The 20,890-nt window shown below is 41.9% G+C and overlaps 1 protein-coding gene across 3 annotated transcripts in view; it reads right to left on the reverse strand.

Annotated features, from left to right (window-relative positions):
* LOC126262576 (myocyte-specific enhancer factor 2) overlaps nucleotides 1-20,890 on the reverse strand; it is an 888,576-nt gene that overhangs the window by 622,610 nt on the left and 245,076 nt on the right. The window lies entirely within an intron of this gene.

Raw genomic sequence — 20,890 nt, forward strand, 5'->3', positions numbered from 1 at the left:
GCCGTCTCACGTGCGGGCCGAGCTGGCTGGATGGCGGGCCGCCGCCTACTCGCACATTCACGGGAAGACGAGCGCGCGTAAACAAGCCAATAAGGCCGTCCGCCAACTCGTGTCGTCACGCGTACCTCCGCCAGCAACTAGGCACATCACTGTGAAATGCAAACTCTCACGACCGCAACTGCCACACTTAATTAAAACACTCCGGGCTATTACGCCGTGCTCGAATGAATTTATTTGAAAACTCCAACGTTCCATCACCACATGTGCTCGATGAGGGTTGTAGCTTCTACGAATGTCCGATTCGCAGTCCGAATTGGTGTCCAGATCGGCTCCTTTCGGGGGCACGTGCGCAGAACGGCGCAAAAACTGACCGAGAAAAAAGGGTGACTAAGAAGTCACCGGGAGAGATACTTGAGGTCTGCTACAGCGTATTAACTTTAAGGTCGCCGATGAGCTCCCTAGTCCTGAATCGGCGGCTTCCGTCGGTAATCATTTGTTTTCGGACGCAGCCAGTGTCATCCATCTGACAGTACGGCGTGAGGTAGCCATTGTTGTTGCTGCGTTACTGTATTGTACTTCTCTATTAAATAGTGTTTACTTTTCACGCAATTAGTGTACGTAATTGTTGTCCTTATTAAGTATGTCAATTGTCCAAATGGCTCTAAGCACTATGGGACTTAACATCTGAGGTCATCAGTCCCCTAGACTTAGAACTACTTAAACGTAACTAACCTAAGGACATCACACACATCCATGCCCGAGGCAGGATTCGAACCTGCGACCGCAGCAGCCGCGTGATTCCAAACTGAAGCGCCTAGAACCGCTCGGCCACCGCGGCCGGCCTGGTATGTCAATACATAAGACGATTTCAGTTCCGACTGTGAACAACATTTAAGGATTTTTTCCTCCACGTGTGACTCGTGCTTCTACAGAACCACGAATCACAGCGAAGGTGGCTGGTCTGCTCGAGGTAGCCGGGTCCTATCCCTCCTCCTCCGTCGTGTGGGGGCCGGGCTTGTCTCCTCCGCCCCCAGCAACCCGATCTGGGAACCGCCACATTACTGTACCCATCGAGTTCATATCTTCTGCCTACGAGAAAAAGCATTTCCCATCGGCCCGCTGTAAAAGCACGCACATTTTTTCCAGTCGGACGTCGAAAGTGCCCTTGCGTCCAAACAGCATCACGAAGAAACGACTACTAGCCACCAGACTTGTCTATCGCCAACATTGTTCAAGTGCCAACAATGCGCTTGGTTCTCACAGCTTCCGGATACTCAGCACGCTCGTGTTCAACAATGAAGTTCCTGCTGCTACTTTGCTACAGCGTTGTAGGCTCTTAAAAGTCAGTGAGCGGATGCTGAATCTTTTTTCCCATTTCTGCCGGAGACAGAGGTAGAGTGCTTCAGAGTATTTCATTTAATAACACATGAAATGAAAACACGTCACGTGTCTCTCATCATTTAGTCTAACTTTAATTTCTTGTCAGAAATCGACTTCAATCAATGTTCTGCATCTTATCTTGAAAAATGTTATGCTCATTATCGTACCAAATACAACAGACTTACTGAACAGCGAACTACTGCTGCTCTCAAGTTTCAGGTGAGAAATCTAATGAACGCTGACACGGCTCCCCATTTGGACATCTTGAAATTTTTTTTCTTCAATGTACGAGTTAAAAGATGTTTATCCAAACACTGAAATGCTGTTGAGGATATCTATGACAATGATAGCAACTGCATTCTGTAACATGGTGTAAACGCCGTCTCGGGATGGTTGAGCAGGAGTGAAAGCAGCTGGCTCGTCGACAGAATACGACACAGCTCCTTAGCTGATATCAGTGACGTAATCAATGATTTTGCGAAGGTCATTACGAGAAAATGCAAAGTAAAATCATAACGACAACACAATTCTTGGATAGGGATATTTTCTGCTCTCTTAAACATAGCCCGTTTCATTTCTAATTAATAATTTATGCAGCATGAAAATTTATGAGGATCTAATGAACTCTGTTCTGTATTAAATACCATACTAAAACCAGTGTACAGTAGCTCTCATAAACAATAAGATATAAATATTGCTTACTTTCAATTTGATTGATGATTTTTATAATTTGTAACTTTCAAAACACATGCAATTTATTATGTGTAATATTTTTCAGTGATACACTTAATTTAAACTATATTTTTCATGTAGTGCTTCGTTTAACTAAACGTACTTACAAAATTATAAAGGTATCCTAAATCTGTGAAAAGAAATTTGCTAAATAAGTTTTACGGGGAGGAGGGGTCGCAGCTTTGGCAAATCTGACAGAGGTGCCGGATCACTTCGGTACGGCTCTGTTCAGACCTGGCTCGCTACTGACATGGAAACGTGACGTCACATGTTTTCGAAACTCGAGGGCAATTAGCCGCTGTCAGTTGATGTCGTCCGCTACAGCTATCGTCCTAGAATTGTAAATATCTTTTTCAGCGCCGGAATCATTCAGTTTCACACACTCCATCCGATTGTGTTTAATAATCTCTATCATTCCTCTCAATATCCTATCGTATCGTAGTATCTGCTCTAGGCAACCAGGACCCGTGTCTTATCATATCTAATATGTTGGCCTCCTAGCTGTAAGGCGTGTTCCGCAACAGCTGAGCAATCTATTGCTCCCCTACTACAGTTGCCAGTATGTTGTGTGTGTCCCCCCCCCCCCCCTCCCCCGATCTTTGTGTAGTACTCACGTTCACGTCTCCATAACTAGACGGTATTCTGTAATTCCTACTTTTTCCAGGGCTTGCTGTAGTTGTGCACCAGCCCTCCACCATGGGGCCGTTGCAATAGCAACCGTCAACTGCCAACTGCGTTCTAGTTTTAAAATCGCGACGTAACGCCTCTCCGCGGTAGCACGCGCAAATTAACTTCTACTGTAATCACTACCGAGCGACTGTGTCATTCAGACATCCGCAGAACCTTCAAACCCCCTCCCCCTGAAGATGTCATCCGGAGATAGGGACGAAATGTTGGGTTTCTCTAAGAAACTCACTCAGTCAAGGCATAATAGCCAGGTATATTTTAATAAGTGTGAAAGTACCTTATCCTACACAGGGTTAATTACCATTTCCAATATATAACGAAACTTTTCTTCTTTGGTACATCTGTCTTAAGTTGCGGCATAGGCGTGCGACCGGCCACAGCTGCCACCCACATGTGGAATTTTGCAGTTGGGCGCTGGTACAGTGTTCTGCAACGCGGTGATCTGCCGTAACGGTGCGCCGGTATGTTTCATGCTGAAACATAAAGGCAATGTTCCACAGCCGGCTATATGATGGGAACCATGCTCCCGTCACAACACACCCGGCCAGGGGAAGCACATATACCCCAGTTCCGCTGGTGCGTTCATGCCATCGGCCCCGAGTTTTCGTACGACGCCGTCTCCGCGCCAGTGGTCACTTCGATATGCAGCCAAAGCAGCTAGAACTTCATCGAGCAGCACCGTTGATTGGACGAAGCTGCTGACCTACGATCCATAAATTAGCCCAAACGGTTGTTCCGTGCTTCGAACTTGTACCGCCGAGGCGAGGGCTCTTATCGATTGGCTGACACTCCGACCAGTCTTCAAGGGCCCTGGACTCGACGCGGGGTGTCTGTACTCCCTTGCCAGTTGCCCTGGGCGACGAGCAGAGTGGGACGGAGGTGGGGAGGGCGAGCGTCGGTTCAGCAAGGCCGTCGTCGCTGCCAGTCGACGTCAGCCTGTCTCAGCATTCCGCTGCCGCTAACCACGGTCCACCTGGGCAACAACCGTCTAATAATAGGAAATGTTTTCTCAACTCGGAACTCGCCGCGGCACTGGAAGTTCTCATCTGCACAACCTCCCACACTCACCATTCTGCAGGAGTTGTGACCACGCTGCAACACATACAAGTATCAACATGACGCTCACCAATTTACCCTCTTCTGCGCTGCTTCCTCGAGCTGCTGGCAGCTTCGTCCATTTTAATATCTTCCAGCATTCCGAGCCCCTTTCTTCCTCTCCCTCCAATTCCTGAAACTTCGTCCTCCGATCACCCTTCATTGCACGAAATTTCCTTGCAACACATGTCCCAGCCAAGATGTTCCCACATTCTTATCATTTCCACCAGCTTTCTTCTCTCTCCTACTCGTACATTCCTCACTCTGTCTATTTAATTCAAAATGGTTCAAATGGCTCTGAGCACAATGCGACTTAACTTCTGAGGTCATCAGTCGCCTAGAACTTAGAACTAATTAAACCTAACTAACCTAAGGACATCACACACACCCAAGCCCGAGGCAGGATTCGAACCTGCGACCGTAGCGGTCGCTCGGCTCCAGACTGTAGCGCCTAGTACCGCACGGCCACTCCGGCCGGCTTCTATTTAATTATTTTTCCCCCGACGTGACTATCTGATTATGTATGTCACAGTAGCTGAAGCATACAACAGTACTATGCACTATTTCCGTCTGTTTCTAACTGGAGGACCCTCCCCCACGGCCAGTGCCGCTCGATCTCTATTTAGCGAAGACTGCTGGCGAAAACATAGCCACTCGAATGCCATCAATGTAAAGCAGTTATTTCATCGGTGCTTCGCCGATGGATACGCGGAGTGGCTGCGAACTTGTTTATGACTAAGTATTGTCATTATGCTTGATAATCTCGTGTTAAATCATGAACCTTTGCATAGAGATTCTAGTTAGCCCGTTATATGTTAATACTCGTTTAACTCACTTTATATATAATTTCTACTGAACTATCCAAGCATTACTCTCTACCCGCCTTCACAATTTCATTCTGCTAGAACCTCTCTCATTGTTTCCAAACTTCTGAGAAGCTCGGCTTCATAGCTTGCTAGACTAGTAATCCTACAACGAAAGGTGCTGGCAGAGAAATGACCTCGTCACGGTCTCTGAGTGCTTCCTTTATGGCGTTCTCATTCCGGAAGGACCGAAACCCATGAAACTTGAATTGTACTGCTAACGCGTACACCCACGTGGCAGTAAACATGCGACAGGAGTGGAAGAGAGCTGCGACTACTCTCTCAGCTACAGATAATGCTTTCTTATTTGACGATACTATCCCTACTCACACATCAGTCAAAAAGGCGATATCTGAGCCAGATAGTTATGAAAAGTACCTAGATGAGCACTGAATACGAATTGCCACTTTCACTGGGGCTCATAAATTTTGAAAGAGCTTCAACAAATTCTATGCAAATACCGCTTGAGAAACACATAATTGATTCAACCTATGTTTGTATACTGAAGAATGTACATACCAATCATTTTCCATTATACTTCTTCCGGATTGTGACAAACTGAGAATTGGCAACTGAATACGGCAAAGACTTCCCACAGCACAAAAACTGTTGCCAGAAACTCTAAATCAAGTCCCCAAAATGGGAAAATGAAGAACGAATATGTGTTAACGGAACAAGCCCTAACCACGTTCGTTTTACTGAAGATACAGTACTGTTTCCCCCGGAGCCATTACACTTAGACAATGAATGGAAGAATTTAATAGGTTAAATTTGAAAGTACTCCCCAAAATCAATCATAATGTGAACACTAAGTCATAAACATATATCTGAAACATATAGAACCATTTAAAGAATTTTCAGTTTAGGGCAGTTGAAAACAACGATTCGGTGGTCAGCTAAAGAAACAAAAATGTTGTTGTGAACCTTTACTACAGTAGAAAGGGATTTTAAATCTACGGATCCACTGTATCTGAAACGGTGTGTATTACCGGTTCCGATTTGCATGAGTGAGACACTGACTTTTTCTCAGCAGGCAATACAAAGATTCTTGTCGGAAACTACTAGGAGAGGCAGAAAAACAAACAAATGGATCAGCATACAGACCAGAGAGGAATGTATGATTAAAATAAATTCAAGACCGGCATTTCATTTCGGCCAGTCGTGTGGCAAAGCATAGCCGCCAGCCAATCGCTGTTCTTCCTCATCTGCTGTGTTAAAGTGAGGTGGACAGCATACGTAATTGGCAGGCAAAGGGATACTAGAACATTATTTGTTGGGTTGCTAAGAGTGGAAGGTGGTCAGATAACATCAGAAAAATGCAACAACAACATGGATGGTTTTATTTGGAGAATTTAATGCGTAGAAAACTCTAGAGGTGGTCTTTATCCACCAGCAGAAGGCAAATACCTAATGATTTGTGTTGGTGATGGTGGACAAAGTGGGTCACATAACTTGTAATCAATTGCCGTTGGAAACAGAGATATAGCTGTTAGAATGTAACCCAAAGAGATACTCACGGAGGGTGTTAAGCGAAAACAAATGATAAAATGCAAAGTTGATTTTCATAAATTCCACGGCCGATTTCAACGTCCTTTCGAATTCTTCTGACAACACGATTTGTAGCTCTTCTGAGACTGTTCTGGAGTTCTTTTGTGGGGGTAGCACTTTCCGTAATCCGAACGATCAATATGTTTCTTTGTTTACTTTTTCTTTGTAAACTTTGCCAATCAACCACCCTCATAGGCAAAAATCTGAAGGAGTAAGGTTCGGGGAACTTGGCGTAAAGCAAACAGTACGGTACGATTTCTGACTATCCAACTTCGTGGCCGAGCGGTTCTAGACGCTACAGTCTGGAACCGCGCTACCGCTGCGGTCGGAGGTTCGAATCCTGCCTCGGGAATGGATGTGGGTGATGTCCTTAGGTTAGTTAGGTTTAAGTAGTTCTAAGTTCTAGGGGACTGATGACCTCAGCAGTTAAGTCCCATAGTGCTCAGAGCCATTTGAACCGTTTTTGATCCAACTTCCTGGGAATTTTAGATTTATATGATGCGTCAACTGCGACTAGAATGTGGGAGGGCAGCGTCTTACTGAAAGAACATACCAATTCTTATAGCCAACATTTATGGAACCTTGTTTTCAAGAAAGTCTAGCAATGGGGCCCTGCAAGACGATGCGATAACGCCACACAGGCATCTGTGTTTTCGTCGCACCAATGACAATCGATAAATAACCGCATAACAGACAGATTGACCAGCACACGAAGTGAAAACTTTTCCCCGCAATAGTCAGTATCTCCGCAACCATTAAAAATTATGTACGTATTATGTAGAATGATTTATTCGAATCAGTCTGTGACACCACCTCCTAAAATATTTACTAACCGACCAGAAACACAACGTGCGCATCCCTAGTGGGCATCATTCACTGACCGTAAGGCACAGCAATGCTGCCTTCCTCCGTTATCTGAAGTATCAGTAGAGGTCTCTATATCACGGCGATTTTTTTCTCTCTAGATACTGAATTTCTTTCAATTTCTGCACAGCAAGTTCTAATTAGAGTGCTTAAATGTTTAAAGTTTAATGACTTGCTCGTATACCGTAACGCGCAGCGCTTTAGCTTCCGAGTCGGGGAGGTGTGGCAGATCTGGAACCAATCCAAGAGGCGGATCAAGACCGTGGGCTGGTACACACCAACAGTTAAAATACATACGAAAGTATCCATGATTCACAGACGACTTCCCTCCCTTAAGTTGCCTTGACGGTTGTGACATGAGGAAGGGCATCCAGCCACAAAGTCAGATAACAGAACAAAATTTGCCAAATTCTGAAAAAGCCGACGCCGTGCTAGAGGAGAGAAGCGCTTGGGATAAGAAAGAAAAACTTATTGCCGCTCATGACGGTGTAATGTGCGACTGAACGACAGGAAAACAACATGTAGTGAGAAGCACAGGGGCTCGTCTGATACCGGCTTTTGAGGTCACTAACGTGCAGAGGTAGGGTAAAGTCGGCGAAAGTTTTGAGGGCTAGGGATTGGGGGCAGCTCGCAGCAGAGCGGCCGACTGCTGCCCGGCGTCTGCCACGGCGCGCTCCCGTCGCAAGCAGGACGGCCGCCAGCCAGCAACATCAGCACCACGTGCCGCTATTGACTTCACATCAGCGGCACGCCCTCTCGCCTCGCTGCCTGGTTAACCGTGTCAGCCACGAGGGATGAAGCCGCCTGCTTAGGCACCGGCAACTCACGGACCAGCTGTGCTCACGTGGACGCATTGCTCGATTGAGCAAGTAAGAAAATGTATGAGAGGCAGTGAATAATGTGACACACGTACACATAAACACACACAACGCTGCGATCTCAGCGCTCAGCATTCGACTCTTTCACGACACGGAGGGCGCAGCTTCCCAGGAGAATGATGCTGCTGCTGTAAGTTTACAATATACTAACGGCTATTAATGGTAAATCGGAAAATTCTCCTTCAAATGTACACGCCGATAAGTATTAATTTCACGGTCAAGTTGTTGTTGTGGTCTTCAGTCTATAGACTGGTTTGATTCAGCTCTCCATGCTACTCTATCCTGTGCAAGCTTCATCTCCGAGTAACTACTGCAACCTACCTTCTGAATCTGTTTTAGTGTAGCCTATTCATGCCTTGGTCTCCCTCTACGACTTTTACCCTCCGCGCTTCCCTCCAATATTAAACTGGTGATCCTTTGATGCCTCAGAACATGTCCTATCAACTGATCGCTTCTTCTAGTCAAGTGTGCCACAAATTTCTCTTCTCCCCAATTCTATCAACTCCTCATTAGTTACGTGATCTACCCATCTAATCTTCAGTGTTCTTCTGTAGCACAACATTTCGAAAGCTTCTATTCTCTTCTTTCCTAAACTATTTATAGTCCATGTTTCACTTCCATGCATGGCTACACTCCATGCAAATACTTTCAGAAAAGACTTCCTGACATTTAAATGTATACTCAATGTTAACAAATTTCTCTTCTTCAGAAACGCTTTCCTTGCCGTTGCAATCTACATTTTATATCCTCTATACTTCGACCACCATAAGTTATTTTGCTCCCCAAATAGCAAAACTCACCGACTACTTTAAGTGTCTCCCTTCCTAATCTAATTCCCCCAGCATCACCTGATTTAATTCGACTACATTCCATTATCCTCGTTTTGCTCTTGTTGATGTCCATAAAGGTGCGGAAATTTGAGTCAACGGTTTCTAAATGCTACAACCAAGTTTAGAAGTAGTTAATGAGGAAACTAAGATATAGTAGTTTGTCTAAAGATAATAAAACAAATCACTTACATTTCACTAGACGTCACTGTTCACACTCGACAGCTAACTCAGCATCAAGTCAGAATAACTGTAAATCAAAATCATTCGATTCTGTTTTCGCCTGAAAAGCAACATGTGCAGTTCAGAATTAATGACTATTACCTGGCTGTATGTTTATTTTGGAAGCGCTCCTAACCTATCCCTAAAGAATGCTGATCATTCGTCGAACAGTGTCCATAGTAGGCAACCCTAGAAACGGGCACAGCGAGCGAGATGGTGCAGTGGTTTAGGCGAAGTGGAAAATACAAATCCCCAACTGAACCGACTTGGTAAAAGCTTTCCGTGGTTGTTGTAAATCATTTGGGTACTAATGCCGTAATAGTTCCTTAGCCGTGGCGGCTCATTTCACCTTCTCATATTTTAGCCAGCGTACTGGATTAGTCCTCCATTTTGCCAGTAATACCTCCTATAGGTTTCGCCCGTCAGGAAGATAGCCTTCTGTTCCTGTTCCGCTAGTGGTGTTAATATTAATACTTTGCAGATTGAGTGGACGGAAAAAGATCTTGGTCATCTTATTGAGCCTCAGGATATTCAGTTAAGGGACGTTTTGAGCGAGTTTCCTGATGTACTTACTAATCGGTAGGGGTTGATCGACAAGATTCAGAATAAAATCCGTTTAGGGGATGTTGCTCCCGTTCGCCAGGCTCCTTATCGTCTGTCATCACCTAAAATGAAGATTTTACGGCAAAAGATTGAGATCATGCTTCGCGATGGAATAATTAGACCTTCAACTTCTCCATATGCCTCGCCTATATTCTGGGTACCGAAAAGACAGGGCAAAGATTTTGGACCACTTGTTGAATATAGGATCCTCAATGAAAAGGTTACATTAGAATCAGTTCCCCGTCTGAATCTCAATAACTTCTTTACTTGATTTGCTCATTCCTCCTATTTTTCTGTGCTTGAGTTAAATCAGGCTTACTATCAAATACCGTTGAGTGAGGATTCCAAGTTGTTACAGCGTTCTGTACGGACTGGAATTGTATGAATTCAACTGTGTATCCTTTGGTCTAGCCACGGGAGCTATCGTGCTTTCACGGCTTTTAAATCATGTTTTGGGGGATTTAGAGTTAAACTGTGCTTATAATTATCTTTGCTGAACATCTTTCGCATCTTCAACAGGTCTTATTGAGGCTTCGGTCTACTGCTTTGATGATAAAACCTAATAAGATCACTCTCGCCAAACAGCAAATTTCGTTTTTGGGACATATGGTTTCTAAAGATGGAATTAGAATCGATCAAGAATATACTTCCGATCTCAAGAAGTTTAGACCTCCTAAGAACAAAAAGGGAGTCGCCCGATTTACCGGGATGACCAACTACTTTCGGAAGTTTGTCGCTAATTTCGTTCAATTAGCTGCCCCTCTTAACGATCTTCGTGAGAAGGGAAGGGAATTTGTTTGGAGAGAGAGCCACCAGGCCACATTTGAGGCGATTAAGAGAGCTCTAAGTAACCCGCCAATATTATCAACTTTTAACGTCGAAAATAGATTCATTTTCCAGACCGACGCGTGTAACGTCGGGGTGGCCGCAGTGCTTTTACTGGAAGACGCAGGTTATAGACGACTTGTTGCTTTTGCCTCGCAAAGATTTTTGGGACCTGAGCTTAAGTAGTCGGTGTATGAGTGTGAGGCTCTGGCTGTTCCCAGGAAAGACTGGCAGGATTGCGAGGTGGGCGATCTGTATGCCTGCCTTTCGTTTCAAGGTTAGACATATCAAGAGCTCAGATAACCAGGTAGTCGATGTGCTCCGCCGCATGTTTGAGGAGGGCGTCCACAAATACGGGGAGTGTTGTTCAGTCATAAGATCTTCCGTTTTTAACGTATTAACAGAGATACCTCAATTATTTTCTGATCTAAGGGATAAGCAGGACCAAGATCCTTATATAGGGGCTATAAAGGCGGCTGTTGGCGAGAGAGTAACTTCCCGATTATTCCTTGAGAAAGGGTAAACTTTGTTGTGAAGTTAGGATATTAGCCGAGCCCAAAATTTATTTGCCTGTTGAACTCGTGCCATCTATAATTTTTTATTTTCACAGTTCCTAATCAGATAGGTACCTGGGCCTCTATAAAACCCTTGCAAAGGTCCGTACTCATCTTGCATTGCCGTCCTTATATTGGGATATTCGCCGATTGGTTCAGGAGTGTGAGTCTTGCAAAATGGCGAAGCCCAATCCCAACTCACGTAAAGGCTTATTGCATTCCGAACGGGAGCGAAGCACTGTGCCTACTTATTGATTATGTGGGTCCATAGCCTCGAACAAGAGATGGGAGCCGTTATATATTAGTTGTTGTTGATGCCTTTTTTCGTTTTATGTGGCTTTTGCCAAGTAGAGGGATTACCTCGCTAAGTATTCGTCAATTAACTCAAATGTTTCCTGGGTTCGGCCCGCCACGGCGCTTGTCAGTCACCATGCCCCCACCTTTGTGTCACGAGAATTTAAGCAGTAATGCCATTAAGCACACTGCGACCGCCCCGCTTAACCTGAACCTTCCCTTTCTGAGAGGAATAATCGTAATCTTAAGGCAGCCTTAATTATGTATGATGCTAAGAATCAGACTAAATGGGACACTTCCACACGTTGGATTAATGCTGCCTTCAGTTCAGCTTCTAAAGTAATTCCTGCTGCTTTGATGTTTTCTTATTCCCTTAATTCTCCCCTGCCTAATTTGTGGAGTAAAAACGATCTGTCGCCTGAACGGATTACCCCTTGTCTGATTAAAGAAAACTGGTATAGAGCTACGTAAAACATCGACCCAGTCCTTCGCCGTCATGAGAAACGGTGTAATCAGAAAAGGAGATTCTTTTTCGGCCGAGTTGGGGATAAGGTTTTTTTTCGGAATTTTAGAATGGGTATTTGTTGGACCCTGTGCAGTTGTTAATATCGTAAGTCCCTTCAATCTGCTAGTGCCCAACCGTGTGAGGGGAAAACCTTGAAGGTACATGTGAGCCAAATAAAAAACTAGCTAAGAAATTCGTTTCGCTCCTTCTATTCTCATTTTAAAAAAGGGGTCAGGGTTTTTGGCTTGAGTGGGGGAGGTTGGCAATGCTTTGGGCAATGGCACGCGGTACGGATCGGCACGGCGTCTTTTCCGGGTCGTCGTTCACTCTTCTTCGCCGGGACTGGATAGAAGGCAAAAAGTTCGCCTATGCCGTGCACATCTGGTTGTTCAGCTCCGTGCACCGATTTCTCGCTCCGCAAGCTGTTTGAGCAGATGTTCGTGTTTATATTCACTGAGTCGTCATGCACGCCCTTGTTATTTGACTCTATGTGATTCTAGGCCGAATTTGTGGCTCTGCCTGCTCTGTGTGTTCTTGAAGTGACTTGTGTTAATTTGCTAGCCAGGGTTCTCTCTAAAAATTTACCATCGTTAATGTTGTTATGGCAACTGGTGTTACTATGTAATGTGTCCAGCTTTCACACACAATTATATCAGGGGTCTAGGAATTATCTACTCTCTAGAAATTTTACTTTGTTTTTAAACTGTTTTATGCGAGTGAGCAAATTGTTTCTGAATTTTTATATTTTTCCCTATGTTTTAGAAGCTGGTGTGCTCTCTGGTATTATTATTATTATTATTATTATTATTATTATTATTATTATTATCCAGCACTTTAAGTTTTGTGTGTTATGATCTCCAGCAATTGTTACCACGTTAGCGAGTTGTTATTTATATTCCCTCCTAGAAGAATTTACAGCACCCTTTTAATAGTTCTCTTTAACACCTTACATTTTCAACGAAGCTTATTTCCTTTAATGTTATTATTCTGTTTCATACATCTTTTAACCGTGTTATGAATTTTATTTTAAATTATTTGGACTAAGCCCTTTGGGCAAACCGTAAAGGAGAACTGTTAAACATTGTTAACTAGTTAATATTGACCTTTTGGGAGTCTGCCCAAATGTCTTGGTTCTGACCTCGATTGCAGAAATTTATCTAGAGCTCAGTTTTAATTGTTTGACGATTTATTTAATTTTTTTAAATTTAAATTTTTTAAAGGTCAATATCGTTAACATCTTATTTTCTTGCATCTTATTTAAGGTAATTAAAAAGGTAACAGTGTTATTCACTGTTTTCAACGCTTTTCAGGTGTGTAAACTTAACATGGCAAATTAACTTGGAATTTTCCTACCTGTTTTTCTTAAGGGGAACCTGTTGTTACTTTGAAAAATAAATGTTTGTTGTCAAAAGGACAAATGACGTTAAAAGGGCCTAAACATTCCATGACATTTCCCTGATGCTGGTATCTCCCGATCAGTTCCTTCAAAAGGGCCTCTGCCGCTTTTCCTCCAAATTCATTGTGAAATGGATCTATCATTGGCCGGCCGCCGTGGTCTCGCGGTTCTAGGCGCGCAGTCCGGAACCGTGCGACTGCTGCGGTCGCAGGTTCGAATCCTGCCTCGGGCATGGATGTGTGTGATGTCCTTAGGTCAGTTAGGTTTAAGTAGGTCTAAGTTCTAGGGGACTGATGACCACAGCAGTTGAGTCCCATAGTGCTCAGAGCCATTTGAACCATTTTTTTGATCTATCATTCGGTCCATAATCTCAATTATGACGAGTGATTAGAGTCAAGTTTGCTTTTAAAAGTGAAAACTCTCTTAACGCTAACTAGAAATGATCCTTGTCGACGCAAGAATTCTGCAAAGGAAACGTTTCAAGAAAATCTGTTCGAATTTTATTTTTAGCTTTATTTTCTTTTTTTCCAGTCACACATGCATCAGTTTACTGCTTGCTCCTCCGCCTTCTGCACACATCTGCAGTTTACGTTTCAACAAAGTGTCACGCCTATGCCGTTGCCTGTCCATGTGTGGCCAGCCTGTTGTGTTGAATCGATACTCGTGGTAAACAAAGCGACAGCGTAAAAAAGTGCGAGGTTGTTACACGTCATACACCTTCCAAAATGAGCTGGGGTCAGAACGCATTGCTCAGTGCATGCCATCGAGGGCCCAGGACAGAGGATGGGGGGGTATGAGAGTGCCAGACAGTAAACAAATACTAGTACATCTGCTATTCTGAATATAACTTTGCAGTGGTTTACTTTATCATTTAAAATACTTGTGTGTGTATGTGTGTGCGTGTGTGTGTAGGTGTGTGTGTGTGTGTGTGTGTGTGTGTGTGTGTGTGTGTGTGTGTGTGTGTGTATTTCTCAACTGTCTTTTCTAAACAGTCGCCGGCCGCGGTGGCCGTGCGGTTCTAGCGCTGCAGTCCGGAACCGCGGGGCTGCAACGGTCGCAGGTTCGAATCCTGCCTCGGGCATGGATGTGTGTGATGTCCTTAGGTTAGTTAGGTTTAAGTAGTTCTAAGTTCTAGGGGACTGATGACCTAAGATGTTAAGTCCCATAGTGCTCAGAGCCATTTGAACCATTTTTTTCTAAACAGTCGCAAGAAAAAGATGAGACAAGATAATCAAACAAGAGAGAAATTGCACATTTCAGAGATAAGCAGCAACTCTAGTATTTATACTCAGACATGGAATTTTATTACGTTGTGGGGAGAGACGTATAACCAAACTGGACTGGTAATCCAGCCCTGATCAAGAGAAGTAGTGCTTGTACGGAAAAATGAAAAAGCATCTCCTAGTTTAAAGTAAGAGACTAATAATGAGCAGAGATAAGCGAACGTGCACTCTTGTGCTCAGATACCTTGCTCTGTTTAACCGTGTCTGTACTGATATTTTATCCTTGATTTGATCTAGTTACTCTGCTGTATTTTATCTAACTTATAGTTGGTCTTTATGAACCCCATCACGTCAGAGCTGTTTATTCAATTCTTGTTTGTGAATACAACTTGGTTTTACAATTTATTGTTATTTTTAATTGATTTTGACCTCATCTGTTTTATTTCAAGCAACGGCGCTGATGAACTCGTTGTTTAGCGCCCCAGACCACTAACAATAATAATAATAATAATAATAATAATAATAATAATAATAATAATACAACAAATATACAAAAGAAAACAGGAGAAAAAATTGAAAAATACATCCAACTGGCTGAGGAAGTCAAAGACGTGTGGCATCAGGATAAAGTTGACATCATACCAATTATACTATCAACTACAGGAGTCATACCACACAATATCCACCAGTACATCAATGCAATACAGCTACATCCAAACATATATATACAACTACAGAAATCCGTAATTATTGATACATGTTCAATTACCCGAAAGTTCCTAAATGCAATATAACACATACCGTACAGTTAATAGGAAGTGACGCTTGATCAAGGTCCGCGTCACTTTCCATTCTCAACCAGACTTAACGTCTGAGAAAGTAAAGAAATAATAATAATAATAGGCCTCCGGTATGTTCTGCCAGTCGTAAAAGGCGACGAAAAAAACAAACCACTAATAGGGCTAACCCCCCTTTTAGTGTGATTACTTGGTTCAGGACAGAACTAAAGAAGCCTCGGAAAAGCGCCGTCATGGTCGGGGACGACGCTTGAACCCTATGCCCGCCCACAATGGTAATGACACTGCTAGCCAACTGGAAAATGATTTAAATCCAAATAGAGGTGTTTTGCAGGATATGCTTCCTGCAACCACCCTAGAAGGTAAACAAAGACAGAGGATGAGATGGTCAGATGAAGTTAATCGACACCTCATGTTCTGTTATTACCAAGCAACAAACCTAGGAACTAACACAACTGGATACAGATCACAAGTATACACAACATTTATTACCAGATACCCGGAATTAAAATTTTTAACAGAACAGCGACTAGCTGATCAGATCCGTGTAATAATAAAAAATAACAGGATACCCCAGTCAGAATTAGAAAACATCAAACAACAAGTACAACAAATACTGGAACAAAATAATGTGCAATTAGAAGAAGAAGAAAATACAGTAATGGACTCAAACATCCCAGAGCAAACAAACAAAGAACAACACGCATCAATTAAACAATCAGAGGAAAACGAAATATTAAGACAGCCACCAGCACAAGCACAAATAGAACAAGAAGTGACACACATGTTAGATATAGAAGAAAAATTTCGGTTGACATATATAGAATACAAAGACACAAATACAGACATTAGACCATTCTTGCATAGACCGCCAAATAGCCCACAAGTCGAAACAACAATAAAAACTATCAACACAATCATACACAACAAAATAAATGAATACACAACTATGGAAGAGTTACAACTACTGGTTTATGTAGGAGCACTCACTACACTAAATATACACACTAGGCAGAGATCAGAACCAACCAACACACAGAAGAAACCCACAAAACCAGCATGGCAACACAGGATACAGATCAGAATAGAAAAACTGAGAAAAGACATCGGACAGCTAACACAATTTATAAGAAATATCAGACAAAAAACGAAAAAGGTTAGGTAAAATCTCACAACAAGAAGCAATAGAGCAATTAGATGAAAAGAAGCAGAAATTACAAGCATTGGCCAAACGACTTAGAAGATACAAAAAAAGTGAAAATAGAAGGAAACAAAACCAAACATTCAACACAAACGAAATGAAATTTTACCAAACAATAGATAACACACACATAAAAATAGACAATCCACCAAACATAACAGACATGGAACACTTCTGGAGCAACATATGGTCAAACCCGGTACAACATAACAGGCATGCACGGTGGATACAAGCAGAAACAGACACATACAAGATGGTACCACAAATGCCTGAAGTGATAATTTTGCAACATGAAGTCACCCGAGCAATTAATTCTACGCACAATTGGAAAGCCCCTGGAAATGATAAAATAGCAAATTTCTGGCTAAAGAAGTTCACCTCAACACATTCACATCTAACTAAATTATTTAACAGTTACATTGCAGACCCATACATATTCCCTGATACACTTACACATGGAATAACTTATCTGAAACCTAAAGATCAAGCACACACAGCAAACCCACCAAAATATCGCCCCATAACATGCCTACCAACAATCTACAAAATATTAATTTCAGTCATTACACAGAAATTAATGACACATACAACACAGAACAAAATTATAAATGAAGAACAAAAAGGCTGCTGCAAAGGAGCACGAGGATGTAAAGAGCAACTGATAATAGATGCAGAGGTGACACATCAAACTAAAACTAAACAAAGGTCGCTACACTAGGCATACATTGATTAACAAAAAGCTTTTGATAGTGTACCCCACTCATGGTTACTACAGATATTGGAAATATACAAAGTAGATCCTAAATTGATACAGTTTCTAAACATAGTAATGAAAAACTGGAAAACCACACTTAATATCCAAACAAATTCAAATAGTATCACATCACAGCCAATACAGATTAAGCGTGGAATATACCAAGGAGACTCATTAAGTCCTTTCTGGTTCTGCCTTGCTCTGAACCCACTATCCAACATGCTAAATAATACAAATTATGGATACAATATTACTGGAACATACCCACATAAAATCACACATTTGCTATACATGGATGATCTAAAACTACTGGCAGCAACCAATCAACAACTCAACCAATTACTAAAGATAACAGAAGTATTCAGCAATGATATGAATATGGCTTTTGGAACGGACAAATGTAAGAAAAATAGCATAGTCAAGGGAAAACACACTAAACAAGATGATTACATATTGAATAACCACAGTGACTCCATAGAAGCGATGGAAAAAACAGATGCCTATAAATACCTAGGATACAGACAAAAGATAGGAATAGATAATACAAATATTAAAGAAGAACTAAAAGAAAAATATAGACAAAGACTAACAAAAATACTGAAAACAGAATTGACAGCAAGAAACAAGACAAAAGCTATAAATACTTATGCTATACCAATATTGACCTACTCATTTGGAGTAGCGAAATGGAGTAACACAGACCTACAAGCACTCAATACACTTACACGTTCACAATGTCACAAATATATAATACATCACATACATTCAGCAACAGAAAGATTCACATTAAGCAGAAAGGAAGGAGGAAGGGGATTCATTGACATAAAAAACCTACATTATGGACAGGTAGACAATTTAAGAAAATTCTTTCTAGAACGAGCAGAAACTAGCAAAATACACAAAGCAATCACTCATATAAATACATCGGCTACACCACTGCAATTTCATAACCACTTCTACAACCCTTTAGATCACATAACATCGCCGGCCGCGGTGGCCAAACGGTTCTAGGCGCGCAGTCCGGAACCGTGCGACTGCTACGGTCGCAGGTTCGAATCCTGCCTCGGGCATGGATGTGTGTGATGTCCTTAGGTTAGTTAGGTTTAAGTAGTTCTAAGTCCTAGGGGACTGATGACCACAGCAGTTGAGTCCCATAGTGCTCAGAGCCATTTGAACCATCACATAACATCAACAAATACGAAGAAAGTAAATTGGAAGGGGAAGGCACTACATGGCAAGCACCCGTATCATCTAACACAGCCACACATCGATCAAGACGCATCCAACACATGGCTAAGAAAAGGCAATATATACAGTGAGACGGAAGGATTCATGATTGCAATACAGGATCAAACAATAAACACCAGATATTACAGTAAGCATATTATTAAAGATCCCAATACCACAACAGATAAATGCAGACTTTGCAAACAACAAATAGAAACAGTAGATCACATCACAAGCGGATGTACAATACTAGCAAATACAGAATACCCCAGGAGACATGACAATGTAGCAAAAATAATACATCAACAGCTTGCCTTACAACATAAACTAATAAAACAACACGTTCCCACATACAAGTATGCACCACAAAATGTACTGGAGAATGATGAATACAAATTATACTGGAACAGAACCATTATAACAGATAAAACAACACCACATAACAAACCTGACATCATACTCACCAATAAAAAGAAGAAATCAACACAACTAATCGAAATATCCATACCCAATACAACAAATATACAGAAGAAAATAGGAGAATAAATTGAAAAATACATCCAACTGGCTGAGGAAGTCAAGGACATGTGGCATCAGGATAAAGTTGACATTATACCAATTATACTATCAACTACAGGAGTCATACCACACAATATCCACCAGTACATCAATGCAATACAGCTACATCCAAACTTATATATACAACTACAGAAATCTGTAATTATTGATACATGTATTAAGATTAAAAAACAGCCGACCAGTTGCAAAGGATAAAGTAATCTTTACCTAGGTTTCGATAGATTTAAATCTATCTTCTTCAGAAGGCGGCAGTATTACATTAACATGGAGTGATATGTCATTGTTACATGTCATTGTTACATGTTCAATTACCCGAAAGTTCCTAAATGCAATATAACATATAACGTACAGTTAAAAGGAAGTGACGCTTGATCAAGGTCCGCGTCACTTTCCATTTTTAACCAGACTTAACGTCTGAGAAAGTAAAGAAATATTAATAATAATCACAGATTGCTCTGATACTTAAGTCCGCTTAAATTTGCCCTTCTCGTATCCAGCTGTAACACGATACAAATTTCAGTGTTTGCGAGAACAGGGGCAGCATCCATATTTCCACTTTAGATTCATACACATTCAACAGGCATTATTCCGTCCAAGCTGTGACTGGATTTTAATTTACAGCCGTACATTATCTCTTACAAAGGAGTTACAGATTCAGGATTATCAACAGTGCAGTTATTAACGGTACAAGAGTTAAGTTCTTGATATAGCAGGGAGCTACGCAACTGTGCATAGCAAAGAAATAACGATCAGTTAAATTACAACATGTAGGAAAATCCAAGCCTTGAGGATATGCATACATACATATGCATACGTAGATATCTTCATCATATTCGCCAACCTTAACGTAACACAGCGTTCGCATTTTCAGTTCTTCAGTAGCAGCGTGCACAAATACTGTTGAATACAGACCATTAAGTGTAATTTTATGCGCATGAACATATGTAACAAGGAGGTTTTAATCAATGGTGAATTCCATACTGTAGGAATATCCATATAGTCCGCACAGTGTATTTCGCATATCGCCAGCGTCAAATGAGAAATGTTATGTGAATGTCGTAAAACGCTGTTCTTTAAATGTTGCATAACGTCGAAAGTTTAATATCAAACATTTTGACTTGTCTTTACGCATTTATTCATTAGTAAGCACAATGTTGAGTATGTGTTGCTGTTACGAATGCAAATTAAAATATCAAAGGAGGAAAAGAAAAAAGCTTACGAGCAAACTTTACGCCGTACTCAAGTAACATGTCTGGGAGCCAATGTATTTTGATAAGAAAATCATGATCCGGGCATATGACCACTCTCTCCATAGATATACCTATTCAGTGGCCAAGTCCAACGAAATACCTGCAGCATTCGTTAAATTCACCAGATTCCCCCGAAAGTGTACGTACAATCATTGTGCAAAATTATGCGTTAAACCGTATAGGAGGACTTAGCATATTCTGAACGAAAAGTACTGGAAATACAGAGTTATTTTTGTGCCCTAACGGTAGGACTGTATTTAAAATTTCTGCATTCTGAGAAGCAACCTTCGTTTGTCTCCATTTGATAGTTTCGCTCAAAGATCTCACAGTAAGTTACAGCCCTGGCTACGCTGCGGCTGCGGTAAACTAAGTGCACGTCGCGTTGCATCTTCTGAACGGCGAAACTTACAAGTCACTGTAACATATTTAAAATAGCAAACTACTTGTATGGACGCCGAAATTCCTCGCTTGGGTATAAACAGAAATAGCAAGTAACGGTCCAAATCGCGATTTATTTTCGTTCTCCAGTTTCGCTTAAAATAACCATAATCGCAGCAAGATTTCAGTAGCCGGTACTCGGAGCCGC

Source organism: Schistocerca nitens, chromosome 6 (assembly GCF_023898315.1).
Source record: "Schistocerca nitens isolate TAMUIC-IGC-003100 chromosome 6, iqSchNite1.1, whole genome shotgun sequence".
Lineage (NCBI taxonomy): Eukaryota > Metazoa > Arthropoda > Insecta > Orthoptera > Acrididae > Schistocerca > Schistocerca nitens.